Source organism: Notamacropus eugenii, chromosome 3, assembly GCF_028372415.1.
Source record: "Notamacropus eugenii isolate mMacEug1 chromosome 3, mMacEug1.pri_v2, whole genome shotgun sequence".
Taxonomy (NCBI): Eukaryota; Metazoa; Chordata; class Mammalia; order Diprotodontia; family Macropodidae; genus Notamacropus; species Notamacropus eugenii.
Genome location: NC_092874.1, coordinates 229,247,482 through 229,266,911, shown reverse-complemented (window position 1 = coordinate 229,266,911; position 19,430 = coordinate 229,247,482). Strand labels below are relative to the sequence as shown.

The 19,430-nt window shown below is 36.9% G+C and overlaps 1 pseudogene; it reads right to left on the bottom strand.

Moving 5' to 3' along the window:
• Nucleotides 1–6,725: 6,725 nt before the first annotated feature.
• LOC140531984 (olfactory receptor 6C2-like) lies at nt 6,726–7,668 on the bottom strand (annotated as a pseudogene).
• Nucleotides 7,669–19,430: the final 11,762 nt, after the last annotated feature.

The window sequence follows — 19,430 nt, the reverse complement described above, 5'->3', positions numbered from 1 at the left end:
TCCTTCCTACCTCCTTATCCATCCCCACTGGGAAGGCAAGCAATTCAATATAGGCTATATATGTGCAGTTTTGCAAATAACTTTCATAACAGCCATGTTGTGTAAGACTAACTGTATTTCCCTCATCCTATCCTGCCCCCCATTTCTTCTATTCTCTCTTTTGACCTTGTCCCTCCCCAAGAGTGTTGACTTCTAATTGTTCCCTCCTCCCATTGCCCTCCTTTCCATCACCCCTCCCCCCCCGCTTATCCCCTTCTCCTCCATTTTCCTGTATTGTAAGATAGGTTTACATACCAAAATGAGTGTGCATTTTATTCCTTCTTTGAGTCAAATGTGTAAGTAAGCTTCATGTTTTCCCTCTCACCTCCCCCCTTTTCCCTCCATTGAAATGTCTTTTTCTTACCTCTTTTATGAGAGATAATTTGCCCCATTCGATTTCTCTCTTTCTCCTCCTAATATATTCCTCTCTCACCCCTTAATTTCACTTCTTAAGATATGATCCCTTCCTATCCAGTTCACCCTGTGCTCTCATTCTCTCTCTCTCTCTCTCTCTCTCTCTCTCTCTCTCTCTCTCTCTCTCTCTCTCTCTCTCTCTCTCTCTCTGTCTGTCTCTCTCTGTCTCTCTGTCTCTGTCTGTGTGTATGTATGTGCTGGGTCTGTGTGTGTGTGTGTGTGTGTGTGTGTGTGTGTGTGTGTGTGTGTATAATACCACCAACTAATCAGATACTGAAAAAAGTTTCAAGAGTTACCAATATTGTCTTTCCATGTAGGAATGTAAACAGTTCAACTTTAATAAGTCCCCTATGATTTTTCTTTCTTGTTTACCTTTTCATGCTTCTCTTGATTCTTGTGTTTGGAAGTCAATTTGTTTTTCAGCTCTGGTCTATTCAACAAGAGTGCTTGAAAGTCCTCTATTTCATTGAAATACTATTTTTTCCCCTGAAGTATTATACTCACTTTTTCTGGGTAGGTGATTTTTGGTTTTAATCCTAGTTCCTTTGACTTCTGGAATATCATATTCCAAACTCTTTCCTCCCTTAATATAGAAGCTGCTAGATCTTGTGTTATCCTGATTGTACTTCCACAATACTTAAATTGTTTCTTTCTAGCTGCCTGCAATATTTTCTCCTTGACCTGGGAACTGGAATTTGGCTACAATGTTCCTAGGAGTTTCTCTTTTCAGAGCTCTTTCAAGAGGTGATCTGTGGATTCTTTGAATATTTATTTTGACCCCTGATTCTAGAATATTGGGCAGTTTTCCTTGATAATTTCATGAAAGATGATGTCTAGGCTCTTTTTTTGGTCATGGCTTTCAGGTAGTCCTATAATTTTTAAATTGTCTCTATTTTCCAGGTCAGTTGTTTTTCCAATGAGATATTTCATATGATCTTTCATTTTTTCATTCTTTTGGTTTTGTTTTGTGATTTCTTTGTTTCTCATAAAGTCATTAGCCTCCATTTGTTCCATTTTGATTTTTAAGGAACTATTTTCTTCAGTGAGCTTTTGAATATCCTTTTCCATTTGGATAGTTCTGCTTTTTAAAGCATTCTTCTCCTCATTGGCTTTTTGAACCTCTTTTGCCCATTGAGTTAGCCTATTTTTAGAGGTGTTATTTTCTTCAGCATTTTTGGGGTCTCCTTTAGCAAGCTGTTTACTCACTTTACATGATTTTCTTGCATCTCTTTCATTTCCCTTCCCAATTTTTCCTCCACCTCTCTTACTTGCTTTTCAAAATCCTTTTTGATCTCTTTCATGGTCAGAGACCATTGGATATTTATTTGGAATGTTTGGGTTACAGAAGCCTTGACTTTTATGTCTTTCCCTGATGGTAAGCATTGTTCTTCCTCACCTGAAAGGATGGGAGAAGATATCTTTTCGCCATGAAATTAACCTTCTATAGTCTTATTTTTTCCCTTTTTCGGCAATTTCCCCAACCAGTTATTGACTTTTGGGTCCTTTGTGAAGAGTAGGTTATACTCTGTGGCTATGTAAGATCTCATTTCCTCCAACGTGGCACAATCAAACATGTACACTGATCTGGGAGCAACAAGAAACTTTTGTGCCCAGAATCTGTGAGTAATAGAGTTTCCTCTCCACAACCCCCTGTCCTCCAGTTCCACCAAGCCAGGAATGGGGCTGAGATTCAGATAAGCTCCTCAATTCTGCAAGGGGCTTTCGGTGGGGGTGAGGGGGGGGGCGGGCAGGGTTGCCACACAGTGTTGAGGTAAGGATCAGCTACTCAGTTTCCCCAGGAGTGTTACAATCCAGCAATGGATGCAGGTTTCTGTGGGACCTGCTGAGGTCCAGTGCAGCCTCTCCTGCTGCCACCTGAGGCTGGAGCTATGTGAAGACTGTGCTCCTTTCTAGGCCAACTGAAAAAGCTTCTCACTGACCTTTGGCACCTGTGGGTTGAGGGATCTGCATACCACTGCCTGCTAGGTTCTTTCTCCTGGCCCTATGCCACATTGCCAAGGCTTGTCTCTGCTCTGAGTCAGGTGCGACAAAACTTTCCCGTAGGCCTTTCAGGTCACCCTGGGCTGGAAATCTCTTCCACTCCATTGTTCTGTGGCTTCTGCTGCGGTAGAATTTGTTGAGGGTCTGTCTTTACAGGTATTTTATGGACTGTGGGGGAAGAGGTAGTGTATGTGCATCTTTCTACTCCCCCCCCCCCCCGAGGGATTTGACCAGGTTTGGGGGAAAATAAGAGATGGAAATGAGGGAGGGCACTGTGTTCTGGGCTTAGAGGAGTTCCAGGTCAAAGGCACAGAGTTGAGAGATAGGGTATTCTGGGTAAGAAACAGCACAGATTTTTGTTTAAATAAGAAATACAACCTTCAGATTTATGGATAAGAAACACAACGAGCCTTTGACCTGTGTTTTGAGTGTGAAATGGCTGTAGATATGTACAACCAGTATATTTCTTGTCTGAGAATGAAGCTGAAAGATGCTGATTATCCTGCTCCAACTTTGGCTTAGAGAAGCACTTAAAGAACAAATAACAATATGATACATGATTGCATTGTGAAGATCTTCAATTCAAGCAATCGAGTATTTATTAAGTAGCCACAATGTGTCAGACTTTGCACTAAGCAAACTTAAAAAAAAATCATTATCAAGGAACCAACAGTCCGACATGCAAACAACTATGTATATACAAGATAAACTGGAGATAATTTCAGTGGAAAGATACTTAGTATTAAGAAGAGAGAGAAAGTCTTCTTGTATAAGGTTGTATTTTATCTGAGACTCCAATTAAAGGGGGTAAGAGGGAAAAAATTTCAGATATGGTACATAGCCAGTGAAAGTGCCCAGATTTGGGATATAACCTATTTCTTGTGTGGGACATAATACAGCCACTGTCACTAAATCATTGAGTACATATCTACAAATTCTATCTATCTATCTATCTATCTATCTATCTATCTATCTATCTATCTATCTATCTGTCTGTCTGTCTGTTTGTCTGTCTAAATATAGATATATCTATTCACAGACAATGACTGTCTTTTTAAAAGACAGAGGACTTTATATTTGATCCTGGAGGTAGTAAGGAATCATTGGAAATAACTCCTTCAACAGGAAGATGGAGTTTTGCTGAGAAATCTTGGTGCTCATGGTACATTCAAATAAACAGATAAATGTGAAGAGACTAGGCAATTTAACTATTATTACATCCAGGTGCCCTAATAACCCCAGAATTTGTCAGGTTCCTTGTGAAGACAATTCACTGCTACTGCTTATATACAACATAATTGAGTTAATTAGAGGCCTGTAAGAATAAGTCTGACTGATAGTTGTCTACTTTAATGACCTCTTAGGAAGAGAGACTAACAGCTGCCAGATGTAGAAAGGTGTTAAGAACCCAAGCCTCAGAAACAGACATTTCAAGTGAAGGTGAAGATGAAGTAAATACTAAAATGAATAACAATTCAAATATGGAGAGAGAATTAAACTTCTAAGTCACATCTCTTCCTAGTACTTCAGCTATAGAGATTTCTAGAATACAGAAACATTGTATAGATAATTTCAAAGCTACTACTTAATCTGAGTCTACCACAGGGTCAGGTTTAGGGAAACAATACTATAGTTATGATAAAGACTCTGACAACTCATATCATCAACTAGGTCAAGTGTAGCAGATTGGTCAATAGGTCTCAGAGAGTTACCATTATTTGACTGGTGTCCAGACTGAGTTAAATTGTTACCAGGGAATCTGTGGTTAGATGATAGTACTAATGTTTACTTATATAATGCATGTTTTGTATGTAATACCACATGATCATTGAAGTATATGTTTATTTTATTTTTGAGTATGCTGAAAAATTATGCTATTTTTCATATTTATATACTCCAGTTCACTTGTTTGTGTTGTGAATAGCTTTGATACTTGTTATTTAATAAAAGATGTTTCTTTTTTTTTCTTTTTTGGTATTTACAACCCCTCTGTCTAGCACAGTGCCAGATATAGAATAGGAGCCTAGAAAGTACCTATGCATTGTTTTGCATATATACTGCTGTTTGTGCATAATTTCTAGAATTACTAAGGTTATTACTGCTTTGTTTTTGCTTTTATTTTTTCCAGTGCTAGGATCAATTTTGGCCAGTTCAGCAATTCATACCTGGAGTTTAAATGCATTGGGTGATAAAATATGGTAAGTACAACCTTATTTATGATAAGATTAAAAAAGATACAATTCTTAATTTTATTAAAATAAAATATTACTCCACTTTATGTCTGTATTCATCATTGCAGTGGGCAACACTCAGGAATATGTTACCAAAGTCCATTTACTTGCCTCCCTTCTCATTTTAACTCTTTGGATTTATTTATGCAAAACATTTAAATTTTACATAAGAGTTTTGTCCATTTTGTCTTGTGTGATACCCTCTATCATTTAATTAATCACAAACTCTTCCTTTAGTCATAAATCTGAAAGGTAATTTGTTCTTTCCTCTTTGAATTTGTTTGTATGACTTTTCCTGTCTAACATGTATCCATTTAGAACTTACCTTAATATATGATGTAAAGTACTCCTTGAAATCTTGTTTTTGTCAGTTTTCCCAGCAGTTATTGTCAATTACTGAATACATCTTCCAGTAACTGAGGTCGTTGAGTTTACTGAACATTTTGCTACTGTGTTTGCTCACTTCTGTATGTTGTATACACAATCTATTCCACTGACTGATCTCTTTTTAAAAAGTACAAAATCATTCATCTTTAGAGGAACCACAAATTATTCCACATTTACAATGAAGCTCAGAGTTCATGTTTATGGAACTCTTCTTATTGGTGCAGATTGATTACTCAGTGTTCTGTGCCTCCTGAAAGAATAAGTTAGTGAGAGCTTGGGAGAAGAGAATTCTTCTGGCTTGAAGAAGAAGACATATTTGCAGATTCTCTTCAAGTTCATAAAGGGAAAGAAATATTTTAGGAAGAAGTCAATTATGTAGAGGAGGTGGAATATTAGTCATGTCCTCATTCCCAGGTTATCTCACCAGAGACATTTTTAGAATTTCCCTTTGAGTGAGATTTGGATGTCTCTTGGTTGAACTGAGGTATGTCTCTCCATCACAGAGTTCATTCACTCTGTATTTTCTTGTTTATTCTTATCTATCCACCTTCACTGATTTCTATTTGCCATTAGCTTGGATAAATGATTTATTTCTTATTTAATACATGTGTATTTTTTGTAGGTCTGGCATTTAATGAGTAGGAATTCCAACTTCAGCTTAGAGTACCTATCTTACAGGAATGTCAAAATAAAAATTACCCAAATGGATAATTCTTTTCTTCCCTAAATCTATCTCTTTTCCAGATGTTTACATTTCTTTTCATGGGATTTTTCATTTTATAGTCACTACGTTCATGATTTTGGAGTTACCTTTTGGTCTTCTCTGTCCTTTCTCTGTCACTATTCATCAACTTGAAAATTTTCTTGATTTCCTTTAGAATTCCTATTATATCCATCACTTTGCCTTTCTTTTTCTTATGTAAAAATATTCTTCTCTGCATATTGGCCCAGGGTGACAAGGAGAATTATTCAGTTGGTTTCTGTATCAAGTTGCCTGGTAATTAACTAAATCTTGAAGTACCCTAACTAACAACATGGCAACACCAATAAAATTCAAGAAATGTAGTTGCATAGTAGTTATTAGGAAATCTATTTTTTCTCTTAAAGATTGTTAGCAAAATATATCACTGAGCAGGGCCACCTAGGTGACTCAGTGGATAGAACACCTTTGCTGGAGTCAGATCAACCTGAAGTACTCTCAGATACTAGTTTCACACCAGCTGTTTGACCCTGGGCAATTATGTGTGTGTGTGTGTGTGTGTGTGTGTGTGTGTGAATATGTATATATACTATGTGTGTACATATATATATATATATATACACACACACACACACGCACACATATGTATGTACAAACACACACATATATCTATATCTACCACTGGGCAAAAGGAGCTTATAATCATTTTTTAAACTTTTTATAAGGTCAGTTTAGCCAAAAAGGAAGAAATAGTCTCCAAAAATTTATGACCAAACAAGAGATAAACATAATGAAATGCAAAATGGGTAATCTAGATTATATCAAATGGAAAAGTTTTTGCACAAACAAAACCAATGCAACCAAGATTAGAAGAGAAGTAAAAACTGTGAAAGAATTTTTACAAGTAGTGTCAATGATAAAGGCCTCACTTCTAAAATATCTAGAGAACTGAGTCAAATGTACAAGAATACAAGTACAATCCTTTTGAATGTGTCTCTAAAAGCCTGTATCACTTGTTTATTCCTCAGGGTGTAAATAAAGGGGTTCATTACTGGTGCCACTGAAATTGTCAGCAATAACACCACCTTATTCAAAGTCCCCCCTTCTTTTGCAGAAGGCTTGATGTAAATGAAGATGCAGGTGCCATAAGTCATGAAGACGACAATCATGTGGGAGGAACAAGTGGAAAAGGCTTTTTTCCTTTGCTTAGCCGAGGGGAATCTGAGGATTGTCCTGACAATAAAGGCATAAGACAGAACCACTAACATTAAGGTGATGATGAGTGACAACACAGCACATACTAAAATTATTCTTTCTTGCACCTGTATATCAGAGCATGTGATCTCCAGCAATAGTGTTATATCACAGACAAAATTGTCAATAATATTGGAGTCACAGAATTCTAGTTTAAGACCCCCACCAAGTATTGGAAGGACTATCATCAACCCAGGTAACCAACAGCCAAGGAGAAGCTGGTTACAGACTCTGCTGTTTATAATGGTTGCATAGTACAAGGGTTTACAGATGGCTACATAATGGTCATAAGACATGGCAGCTAAGAGAAAAAAATTCTGAGACTCCAAGGAGAATAGCAAAAAATAATTGAGTGAAACATGCATTATAGGTCACAGTATAGTCCCCAGTTGACATATGGTATAAGAATCTGGGAATACAGGCAGTTGTGAATGACACTTCTAAGTAGGAATAGTTTCTAAGGAAAAAATACATGGGTGTTTTAAGGTGAGGGTCCACCCAGGTGAGGGTGATGATAGTCAGGTTCGCAGTTACACTCAGCATATAGGTCAGAAGCAGAAAGATAAAAAGCAGAACTCGAAGCTATGGGTCATCTGTCAATCCCCCCAAAATGAAAAATGTTATTCCTGTATGGTTTCTCATTTTTTACCTCTGTCTTTTGATGGATCTGTAGGTAAGACAGAAGAACATGGAGAAAGAGAGTGAGACAGAAAGAGAGAGAGACAGAGAAAGGTAGAGAGAGAGAAAAATAGAGACAGAGAGCCAGAAGGAAAGTGAGAGGCACAAAGAGAAACTGAGAGACAGAGAGAGAGAGAGAGAGAGAGAGAGAGAGAGAGAGAGAGAGAGAGATTGCAACTGAGAAGAGCCATAATTAAATAAGTTGTCAATTCAATTTGTATATAAATGCTCAGAATTCACTCCCTCTTGGTCCGTTTTTTCATTTAGTGATTAAAAAATGATCATATCCACATGATTCTTTTATCTGGGATGGTTTTGACTTGTATAACAGGCACTGAGCTTGCCATTTTTGTAAAAACTTTTTTCCCCTACCTGTCTTTTCCCCCATCCCAGTTCCTTTCTTCCACTCCAAATCTTCCTCAACTGTACTTTGTATTTTCTAAAAGATTTTGTTGATTCCTTTCATTTTCCTACAGTACTTACTTGCAGATATACCTCCTTCACTGAATCTCTTTGAGAACCAGAAAAATAGTTTAACAACACCAATGCAGTGATCATCTATGACAGTGTATGCCAAATACACTTCTGTTCACATGCCACAACGTTCTCAGCCATTCAATCAGACACTCACTGCGTATCCACTTCGTTGGTACCACAGAAAATGCCATGATATCTTGGAATATATGTGGTGACTCTTTCTGTTTTTGACCTCCTTTGGATATATGTACAATGGTGAGGTCACTGCTTCACAGACTATGAATATTTTTTTCACTTTTGGCAGAAAATTTGAAATTGTTTTATAGATTTTTCCAACCAACCTTTACTTATAGCATTCAAACCTTAGTGTAATTGTTTTTCCAGATCCCTTCTAAATTAGGTAGTTTATTTTTTTTATCTTTGGCACTAAATGTACTCTGTGAAATCAAGTCTCAGAGTCTCAATAAGTTCTATTAATTTGAAAATCTTTTATTTAATTTTTTTAGCATTTTAATTGTTATTGTTAGTATTCAATTGTTAGCATGTGAACTATTATTGAAACAGGAAAATGCTTTTTGGTGTTTTATATATTTCCTCACCTTGAACTTGGCTAACTTGTTCCATGAGTAATTCTGTGCTTCTGTTCATCTCCTCCAAATGCCCAGTTTTTTCTCCTTAACTTCCCACCACCTATGGGCTCTTTTCTCTGTCATAAAATCAGGCTGCTATTCAAACTGACCACACATCCTCTAAGTTGTTATACCTTCTCCTTGAAGAGACTATATCTCTTCATAAGGTGGCATAGCTCAGAAAAGTGCATCACAGACATATTATCTGTCCAGGGTTTATCTATTATAACCCAGGCAATGCTGGGATTGTTGGGGTGGGGTAGTGATGCAACAGGAAATCAGGGCTAGGACTTAGAGAAATAGTAAATGTTGACATTTAAATCTTAGAGGAAAGCATCAGTTCCCACCAGCCCCAGCAACCATTCTCTCCACATTCCAATATCCTTTAGGTGCATGTAACTAAAGTAACAGAAGTCCACTAGAAATAGCTACCTTAAGCCACCTGCACCTGACTGAGTCTACCATGTACAATCTTTCATCCATGCTCATTGTTGTCTTGTCTAATCCCTAGGAGACCTGATCTCCTTTTATCTTTCTACTCTATCTGAACACATATTTTCTCACAAAATATTTCACCAAGACAAGACCTTACAGTCCCAGACTAGCAAGCATAGTCACAGCAAATCTATTATCTGGTTCTATAATGGGAAGCAGAACCATTATAGTATTTGATGCAAATTTGTCATTGGAAGGAGTGATGGTGGAGCAGAGGTCTGTCTTACAAATGCTGCTGGTGTGAATGGAGGGGAAAGGCTTCCTATGGAAGGTTAAATCATCAAATGCTTTGAGAATTAGGTCAATGAAGTATGAGAGAGGAAAGAACACTTAGGAAAGGGGAAAATGTTAATAGGACTGAGGAAGGGGGGGGGTCCAGGTGTTCAGCTTGTTGCTAGAGGAGGAAAAAGTGATGGAGGGGACAGTCATTTTTTCTGAGATGAAACCCAATCTCCTAGAAAGGAGCTACCCACAACAAAGGAGGGACCCCACCTGTTCCCAACACATCCATCCCAGATGAGGACATCCCAGGGTACAGGCACATTTGTTTTGAGGCCATTCTGTCTAAGTCAGCCTCAATAGAATGCATCTCTCCACTCTCAATTACATTCATAAGGCATCCACAATCACTAAGGTGGTTTGCTAGTTACCTTTGATATTTTTTCCATTGAGAATGAAGAAAATTACTCTCCTCTGGACAAGTACACAGCCATTGAATCTCCACCCACAGCTGCAACTAACACTATTCTTCTTTTTTCCCCTCATGTCTAGTTGCCATATCATTTTGATTGTGAACCAACTCTTCTGCATGCTTCTCTCTTACCTTAGAGGAAGTTGGTGGGTCAGTGGATGAAGAGCTGGGCCTGGAATCAGAAAGAACTGAGTTCAAATCCATCCTCTGACTCTTCCTAGCTTTGTGACCCTGGAAAAGTCACTTAACCTCTATTTTCTTGAGAAAAGGCTCGACTAGGGAAGGAAATGGCAAATCATTTCAAGTTCATTTTTTAATAGAACACTTTTGACAGTATGATCCATTGAGTTCTGAAGAGTTGAATATGACTGACTAGCATCTCTATTACCTTAGCTCATCAGTTGCCCTGTTCTGTACTTCCTGGATGTCCTCTGGACTTATTTAATTTCTGAGTCCTTTCAAAAAACTAAAGGGAAGCTTTTGCTTAAGAAAAATTGCAATTACCAAAGGTTTCCATTAGAGTTTTAAGGGGACTTCTCTCCAGTCTCCACGCTGCCTCCTAAGGATTTCTCCAGTCTTCTTTTGCTTTTTCCTCTTTCCCTCTACCAGCATCTCCACTACATCCTGGCACTGCACTCTTTAATTCTTTCTTTCCTAGACCTAATAAAGGAAAGCACAGTAAGTAATAGATAGCTGATAATGACCATTTCCAAAAAATAGCTTAACTTTGAGAAGGCGACATGTTATTATGATTTGTAAGTTCACTGAAGTTTTTAGAAGTGGAAACTTCTAAAACTGCTATCTACTTTTTTTCAGCAGAAGCTTGGCCTTAGTGGGGAATACTGACTAATGGATATTTCTCCCCAATTAACTCTTTTGCTATCATTTAAAGTAACTGAATGTTAACCAATTTCTATGTATGATGATGAGACTGTTAGCCATATAGGATACATACATCTTTGTGTCTTTAGCTTTGTAGGAGAGAGAAGCTGAGGTTTACTTATTTCTGCAAAATCTCTGGATATTGGAGAATAAAACCTAGCATTCTCTCTTTCTCTATTTAGTGGTGGCATCTTGTGTGTTGTAAAAAGGTTCCCAGTGGGGTTCTGTCTGTATTACAAGATCCTTTTTGTGATCATTGTATTTTGTAGCTTCCTTTCAGAGAGGAACATGCTATTTGCTCCATCTCAGTGTAGCTTTGCAATGAGAAGTATCTATGGTCCAGCATCACCTTTTCCAGTGATGCTTGGCATTTTCATAATTACCATCTCTACCAAATCACTCTGTCCCTGTGGTTCCAGGGTTAAGGAAGAGCAATCTAATTTGCTTTAAGCAGGATCAGTCACAATTGTTCCTCATTAATCATATGTTATTTCTATTAAGTTGTTATACAAATGTTTCCCAACTTTCCTGGATTAGGCTTCCTTTGGTAAACCTAATTAGTTGTGTTGCTGTAAAACATTCCCCACAAAGATCCCATAGGGGAATTTCTCCTGAGTTTGGAGAAGTGAGAATTCTGTATCCAAGAATCACCAATTCATGTAGTGTGGAATTCAGTGTGCAGACACCAACAAAGCCTAGCAAAATGACCTGGGATTCTTGAATCCATGATTATTGGAGAGGTAATTTCTCTTTTGCTTAGGCTCTGTAGGAAAGATTCCACACAGAGTGACTTCTGGAAAAAAAATTGAGGTCCAGTAGAAATTTGTCTTTGAGTTTATCAAACTCAGTCCTTTGACCCCTGGGGTTCACTGTGCCCTTTAACAATTCTTTCTCCTCTGAGGAGCATTGTGCTTCCTTCTTCCTTCAACATATTCCCTTCTCAGTAAAAAACAAACTTAAAAATTACCCTTGTGTTTAATGTCTCTTAGGGCTGCTTCCCTTTTCTGTAAGGAAACTTTCATTCAAAGGAAATAACTATAGTAGAGGAAGCTCAAGAAATGTGTAGCTCATGGTAAAACAGGAAGCTCCCTGCACCACTGACATCTTACTGAAAACCCATCTAACTATGAAGTTCTAAGCCTGACCCAGCTTCCATCAAAGGGCAGGAGTTAATGTCCATGCAATTCCAAAAAACATCTTAGATAATGATGCTGAATTTCATTCTGGAAAATGCATAGTATTTGTTAGATTTTTAAAATGTCCTTTTTGTCCTAAGCATGGAGTTCCTCTTTTTCTTTTGCAGAGTTCCAGGATGTCTTGTATGTGGTATAAGAAAGGGAATTCTGGAAGTTTGTACTGATTTTTGTGCTTTGGGTCACTCTATCTTATAACTGTATTTTCTATCCTGTTCTAAGGCAGAATGGACTCATCTGTTCCATTACTGTTGGCATTGTAATTGGCCACAGAGATAGTTAGGCATCACCTTTCAGCAATGATTTTGTCTTTTTCATGGTGTTGCCTGTGTTCAGTTTGTATGGACATGGATTCTAAGGCCAGAGGACAGAACTTGTCCCTCCATTTGGTATAGGATCTGGTCACAATGGTTTTCTTTTCTTTTTTTCTTTTTTGCATGTGAAACAAACAGGGTAAAATGACTTCCTGAAGGTCATACAGTGAGTATGTGTCTGCGGCTGGATTTCAACTCGGATGCTTTTGACTCCTGAGCCAGTGCTCCAGGATACCCCACAACTGTTTTTCAATAATCACTAATTTATGACATTCAGTAGCTAAACAAAGATTTTCCAGCTGCTGCTCAGATAATTTCCTTCCATTCTGCATTGGAATAGGTTTCCTCAGGAGATCTCAATTAGTTTATAGGGATAGGTTTTCCGTGACTGTGATAATATATTACCCACCAAGAACCTTGAGGGATTTTTCCCCTGAACTTGGTGAAATGGACCTTGACCCTTGAAGCTAAGATATTGGGATCACCTAAGGGTAAGTGTTCATGTCACATAATGCGGGATCCAAAGTTCAAGGCACCCTCACAAGCAAGGTGATCTGACTTTGGTAGACTAGAGCTATGATGAGATGAAAGATGAATTATTCCCCCAACAGTACTGCTTCAAAGGAAGATCACATAGAGGCCACCTGTGCAAAACTCTAGCCTTCAAGAGGTTTATCTCTGGTCCTGCTTACCCCTTTCTTCTGTAAGCCCCATTTCCTGGAGCCTAGTCACCTCATCCTGCCCACTGTGGACCCTACCCAATTTCCCCCACTTTCAAAGTTACCTTCCCTCCTTCCATTCCTTCTTTCTCTCTGAGCTTTGTTTCTAACTAGATACTGGCTAAAAAGTATCTTTTAGCTAGTTCATTCTTCTGTGCAATTAACAAACTACTTTATATTTCAGTCCTCTTAGGGATGCTTATTTTTTCAGTGAAGATGCTTGTTCATTCAAAGGAAATAATAATAATGTGAAATTTTTGAATGTGTGCACCATGAGAGTGGGGAGATAGCTTTTGGTGGGAGCCTCTCATACACCCGTCAAATTGTAAAGACATGCAGTAATGAAGCTGGTGCTATGAAAGTACTCTCCACACAGAGTACAGGTCAAAGTTCACATCATACACAATAAACTTAGCATCTCAGAAATGACTATTCATTTTCTATCTGAACCATAAAATATATATGATAGGTTTCTTTTATTGTTTGTTCTTCCTTTCTTCCCCCTCCCTCCCTTCCTTCTTTCACTCCATTGTTCTTTGTGTCCTTCCTTCCTTCCTTCTTTTTTTCGTTCCTTCCTTCCTTCCTTCCTTCCTTCCTTCCTTCCTTACTTCCTTCCTTCCTTCCTTCCTTCCTTCCTTTCATTCTTTGTTTTGACAGATCTTATTTCTGTGTTCCTCTATAGGGAACCTGTCACACCTATTCTAACAACACAACTTTAAAAAAAGGGTGGGAAGTAGTGATATTACCATCCACTATTTTACTTACATTCTTGTCCATACTTCAGGTCTCAGTGAGCACTTTTTGTCCAATTTTCCCTGGAATTCCTCAAAGTTGATCAGTCACAAATTGATGAAAGAAGATATAGCTACTTCTGGCCACTTTATCTCACAAACCCATAACATCACAATAACAGGTGTAATGGAGTTCTTCCTAGGTTCTCATCTTCTGAAATATACCAATTCTTTTTCTCACTACCAACTCTAAAATGAGGCAGAATCAGATATCCTGTCCTGTATTATAAATGCAGGAAATATTTTGATGAGCTGTATATTGCTTAAAGAATGACTGAAACTTTGGAAAAAGAATGGCCTCTCACATCTTAAATTTATATGGATGTCATGATCTGACCTGTATGGGCAGAGATACAGCTTTCCTTCCAAACTGTACACTAACAGCTGAGGATATTTTTTTCATCTGTCCAGTGTGCTGCAGGTGCATGGGGATCAACTGAGTTCACAATGAAAGGACCCTTGGGGAACCTAATTTCAAAAGTTACTAATGAATCTCTATTGTAATCTATTTTGGCAAAAGACATAATGTAGGCAGCTGCTGGGCCAGTACCACAAGGAGTAGAAAAGTGAGTATAGCATCAGAGAGGGGCTTGGTACATGGCAGTGAGTCTGGTAATGGAGGTAGACGGACATCTCATTGCTCTTCCCCACATTGGTTAAGATGCTGGCCTCCAAAATTTTTGAATCTTCCACTTCCATCAGTTAAAAAAAATGAATATGGGTGGAAAACAGTGAGTGAGTTTTATTTCCACACTTCCCATTGATAGAAGGTGTGTGTGTGTGTGTGTGTGTGTGTGTGTGTGTGTGACCTAGTACAGTGAGGTGAAGGTGAGAAAACTGCTGTGCATGCTTAATAAGTTGTTTGAAGGAAATTCTATCAGAGGAGAACATGAAGTCACATGTCCAGGGGACAGTATCACGGGAGATCAAAAGTTTGGAAATATATAAGGTTCCTCGTTGTGACCTGGTCATAATTCTTCTGGTAGCCATGCTGGAAGCTACTCGTTCCTTAAGGGGGGGAACTTTAAATAGCCTTCCCTCCTGCGAACTCCATTTTTGATAAATTTTTCTTGATACCTCTTTTGACAAACAGTCAAGTTCGTCTCTAACAGTATGCACTCCACAAACACACACACACACATATACTTATTTATATATTATATGTTACACAATGTGCTGCTTTACTAATGTCTTAGAAAGTTAGTCACCTAGCATTTATTAACTTCTTGGCATATCTATACAACGTGTCTGAACTCTAGGAATTACTCAATATTCTATGCCTCATGAAGGAACAAGTTGGTGAGAGCTTGGGAGAAGAGAACTCTTCTTCTGGCTTGAAAAACAAGACATGTTTGCAGATTCTTTTCAAGTTAATAAAGGGCAAGAAATACTTTAGGAAGAAGTCAACATGTAGCGGAGGTAGAATATTAGTCATGTCCTCATTCCCAGGTTATCTCAACAGAGACATTTTTAGAATTTCCCTTTGAGTGAGATTTGGAAGTCTCTTGGTTGAACTGAGATATCTCTCTCCATCACAGAGTTCATTCACTCTGTATTTTCTGGTTTATTCTCATCTATCCACCTTCACTGTTTTTATTTGCCATTAGCTTTGATAAATGATTTGTTATTTTTTATATGTATGTTTATTTTAAGTCTGGTATTTGATAGGAAGGAATTCCAACTTTGGTTTAGAGTACTTCTCTATTAAGGGATAACAATCAGGAATCCATCTTGAACCTAATCTCCTAAACTATTGATCTTTATGGAATTAAATCAGTATAATTCAGGCCTATCATGTTTTTCTTTTTTTTTCTGAGTAGAACAGAACGCTCAACATTTGAGCTTTTTTTTTTTTTTTAAATTTTCAATTTTTGTAAGGAGTGGCAAGGCAATCAGGGTTAAGTGACTTTCCCAAGGTCACCCAGCTAGTAAGTGTCAAGTCTCTGAAGCTGTATTTGAATCCCCTAACTCCAGTGTTGGGACTCTATTCACTGGATGACCAAGCTACCCTATTTGCATTTTTAAAAAAGTTTTAGTGATTTTCTATTCTTTTTTCTTATTTTTCATGTTTTTTCTCAGGTGTCTTCCTCTTTGTGTCCCTCCCTTCTTCCTCCTTCCCTCCACCCTCTCTTTCACCTTCTTCAAACCTCTCAAAATTCTGGCATGAATATTATCCTCCCATTTGACAAGTGAGACTAATCCAGCAGAATATATTCACACATTGGATATCTCTGAAAAATGAATGTTCTCTTCTGCACATGGTCTCTGTCAACTCTCTGAGAGGCGTGAGAAGCATGCTTCAAAAGTGGATTTCTGGGGATAGAATTTCATTTTTCAATTGCATTGATTAGAGATCTGAAGTCTTTCAAAGTTGTTTTCTTTGCAATGTCAGTAGTAAAACTTTTCTTCTGAATCAGCTTATTTCACTTTCCATTATTCTATACTTCTCATTTTTATTAATATTTTTTCTGATTTCTTAGAGTATTATAATTTCCACTACTTTTAGATACCATAATTGTTCAACCCTTACCAATTAATGAACATTCTTTTAATTTTTTTGTTACAACATAAAGATACTGCTATAATTTGAGCTACTGTTGGGTTAAAGTTCAGTGATATTTTGGTTACACTTCCAAATTTCTTTTAGAATCACTGCAAAAATTCATAGCACCATAACAAAATATTCTATTCCTCCAACAATTCTTATAGTCTCCCCAACAATTGTCTTTTTTCTTCTTTTAGTTATATTTTACAGTTGAATAGGTATAAGAAGAAAAAAAATACTTCAGAGATGGTTTTAGTTTCATCTTCTCTTGTTCTCAATGATTTGGAGCATTTTGACATGCTATTGATGACTTGGATTTATTCCCTTGCAAATTACCATTTTCTATTCTTTTACTATTTTTTCTTTGGTGGTGGTGGTTCTTGTTTTGCTGTATTTTGCCTCATTTCTTGTCTGTCTTACCTATCAGGCATTAGTCAGAAAAACTCCCACAAAGATTTTTTTTCCTCTTTCAATTTTATATAATCAAATTGTACCATTTTATCTCTTGCAATCCTCTCTCCCCCTTGTTTTTTTTTTTTATGAACTCTTCCCCTACCCACAGTTTCTTTGATTTATCTTTAATGTGATTAGAAATATTTAGATCACGTTTGAATTTGGAGTTTATTGTAATATATGAAGTGAAATCTTAGTCTAAGCCTAATTTCTTACTTATTTTTTTGGGTCTTCTATATTTTATTTTTCCCCATTTAATAGTATTTTATCTTATCCTAAATCTAACTTGTGTCAGAATGCTTTTTGTTCTATGGTCTCCACCACTAACAGTTTCTGTGGGAAAATGTACCTATCAAAGATCAAGTTATTAATCTGATTTACATTGTAACTAATCTCTTCCGGGGATAAGTTTTTCTACATTTTAGTCAATACCAAGTAGTTTTGATGCTTATTTCCTTGAATTATAATTTGAGATCTGGCACTACTTTTGTCTCGTTCACATTTTTTTAAAATCATTATTTCCTTCGAGATTTTGACTTTTTGTTTATCCAGATTCATTTTGTTATTATTATTTTCTTAGTTTCCAAAATAATTCTCGGTTACCTTGATCACTATGCAACTGAGTAAATAAGTTAATTTAGGAAGTTTTGTCATTTTAATTATATTCACATGACCCAAGGCTCAGCAATTATATTTCTCCAATTATTTAGATCTGTTTATTTCTGTGAAGAGTATTTTGTAGGTGTATTCACCTAGTTCCTTTGTCTCAAGGTAGGTGGACTCTCAAATATGTTATACATTTTGCAGTTGTTTGAATAGAACATTTTGTTCCTAATGTATGAAAAAACTGATGAATTTTGTTTTTATTTATATCCTCCTACTTTGTTAAAGCTGTTTTTTTAATGAATTTTTAGTTGAATTTCTAGCATTTCTGAAGTAGACCATCATTTTTATAAAATATGTCAATTTCTTTATCTCTTTGTAAGTGATTATTCCCTCTTTGGCAATATAATGTCATTACAAATATATATTCTTAATCATTACATTGCTGCAGATAGGATTTCTGAAAATATGTCATATAATAATGATAAATGGACACTTGCTTTATCTCTGATGTTATGAGAAAGCCTAACTTTTCTCCATTACATGTAATGTTACCTCTTGGTTTTGCCATATTAATAAATATTTCACTTGTTCTCATGTTTTTTAAATGTATAAATAAGTTCCATGTTTTGAGAAAAACTTTTTCTGCATCTGTTGACAGAATTTTTTTACTTTTTGTTGTTTTTTGTTACTAATATTGTATATTATGTTTAGAATTTTCTCATATTGAACCAACTCTTCATTCCCTTTCTAAGTAAAATCTGGTCATGATGTGCAATCTTTTAAAATATTTTTCATGATATTGTCAAGTTCTATTTGGCCTTGATTTTGTTTTTCTCTTTTCTTGCTATTGGTTTCTCCTTCCTTCCAATTGTCTGCTTACAAAGAACTGTCAGGCATCAATATCTCATTTAGTGCTGTGCAATTTGCTATTCTTGATTCAGGGCACTACTTTGTCTTCTGTCTGCATGGAGTGTTCCTAGATAAGGACATTTTACAGACTTTATTCTGAGGACCAGAAAAGTAGATTGGATAGTGAATAGACTACTTAGCTAGGAGTCAGGTATACCTGAGTTTTAAATTCTACCTCAGACATTTATTAGCTGTGTGACCTTGGACAAATCACTTAACCTTTTTTACCTCAGGTTATTCACCTTTAAAATGAGCTGGATAATAAAAGGGCATACCATTCTTGCATCTTTGCCAAGAATATCCCCAAAGGGATCTTTAAGAGTGAGACATGTATGAAAAACCACTGAACAAAATTCTGAAGGTTCCTTTGTCCAGAGTGGTTTCTGGTTCCAATGAGTCTTCTTTGATCAGGGTGCCACATTCTTTTCAAGGTTGCCTTCCTTATAGTCCTGGGTAGATTGCTTCTCATAACTAATGTTTCCCTAGATTTGTTGCATCTTCTGTCTCCTTTGAAGTTTTGCTAGTAATTGTACTATGAGTCAAGTCTTCGAACATCAGGGTGCTGTTTGGTCATTCATTCTCTTCTGTGACTCATCTATTTAAGTAGATTGTTACTTTTATTACTCTAGTGCTATGGTTTCCACTATTAGGATAGTGGGTGGTTTCTCTACTTTCTGGGGCTTCAAGTTTCCAGTTTGGTTACTTGCACTTCTGATACTTCTCTGATAGAACTATGCTTCCATTTTGTCTATAGCTTTTGTCTGGGATTTTTTATTTTTTCAGTCCTGGATAGGATGAATAACCTTACTGAGGTTTTTCTTTGGATTTCTTAATCATCATTTAATCTGGTGCTCCTTCTATGTGACTAAAGGAGGAAAAAGTGGGAAAGGTGAATTGCTATGTCATCTACCAAGTGGTCATCTAAATGGAAGCATTTCAATGATGTTTTCAGTGCTAAAACTGTTGACCATATTGAGCCTTCTTAACATCACTTTAGTATTTGACATTGTTGACCATATGTC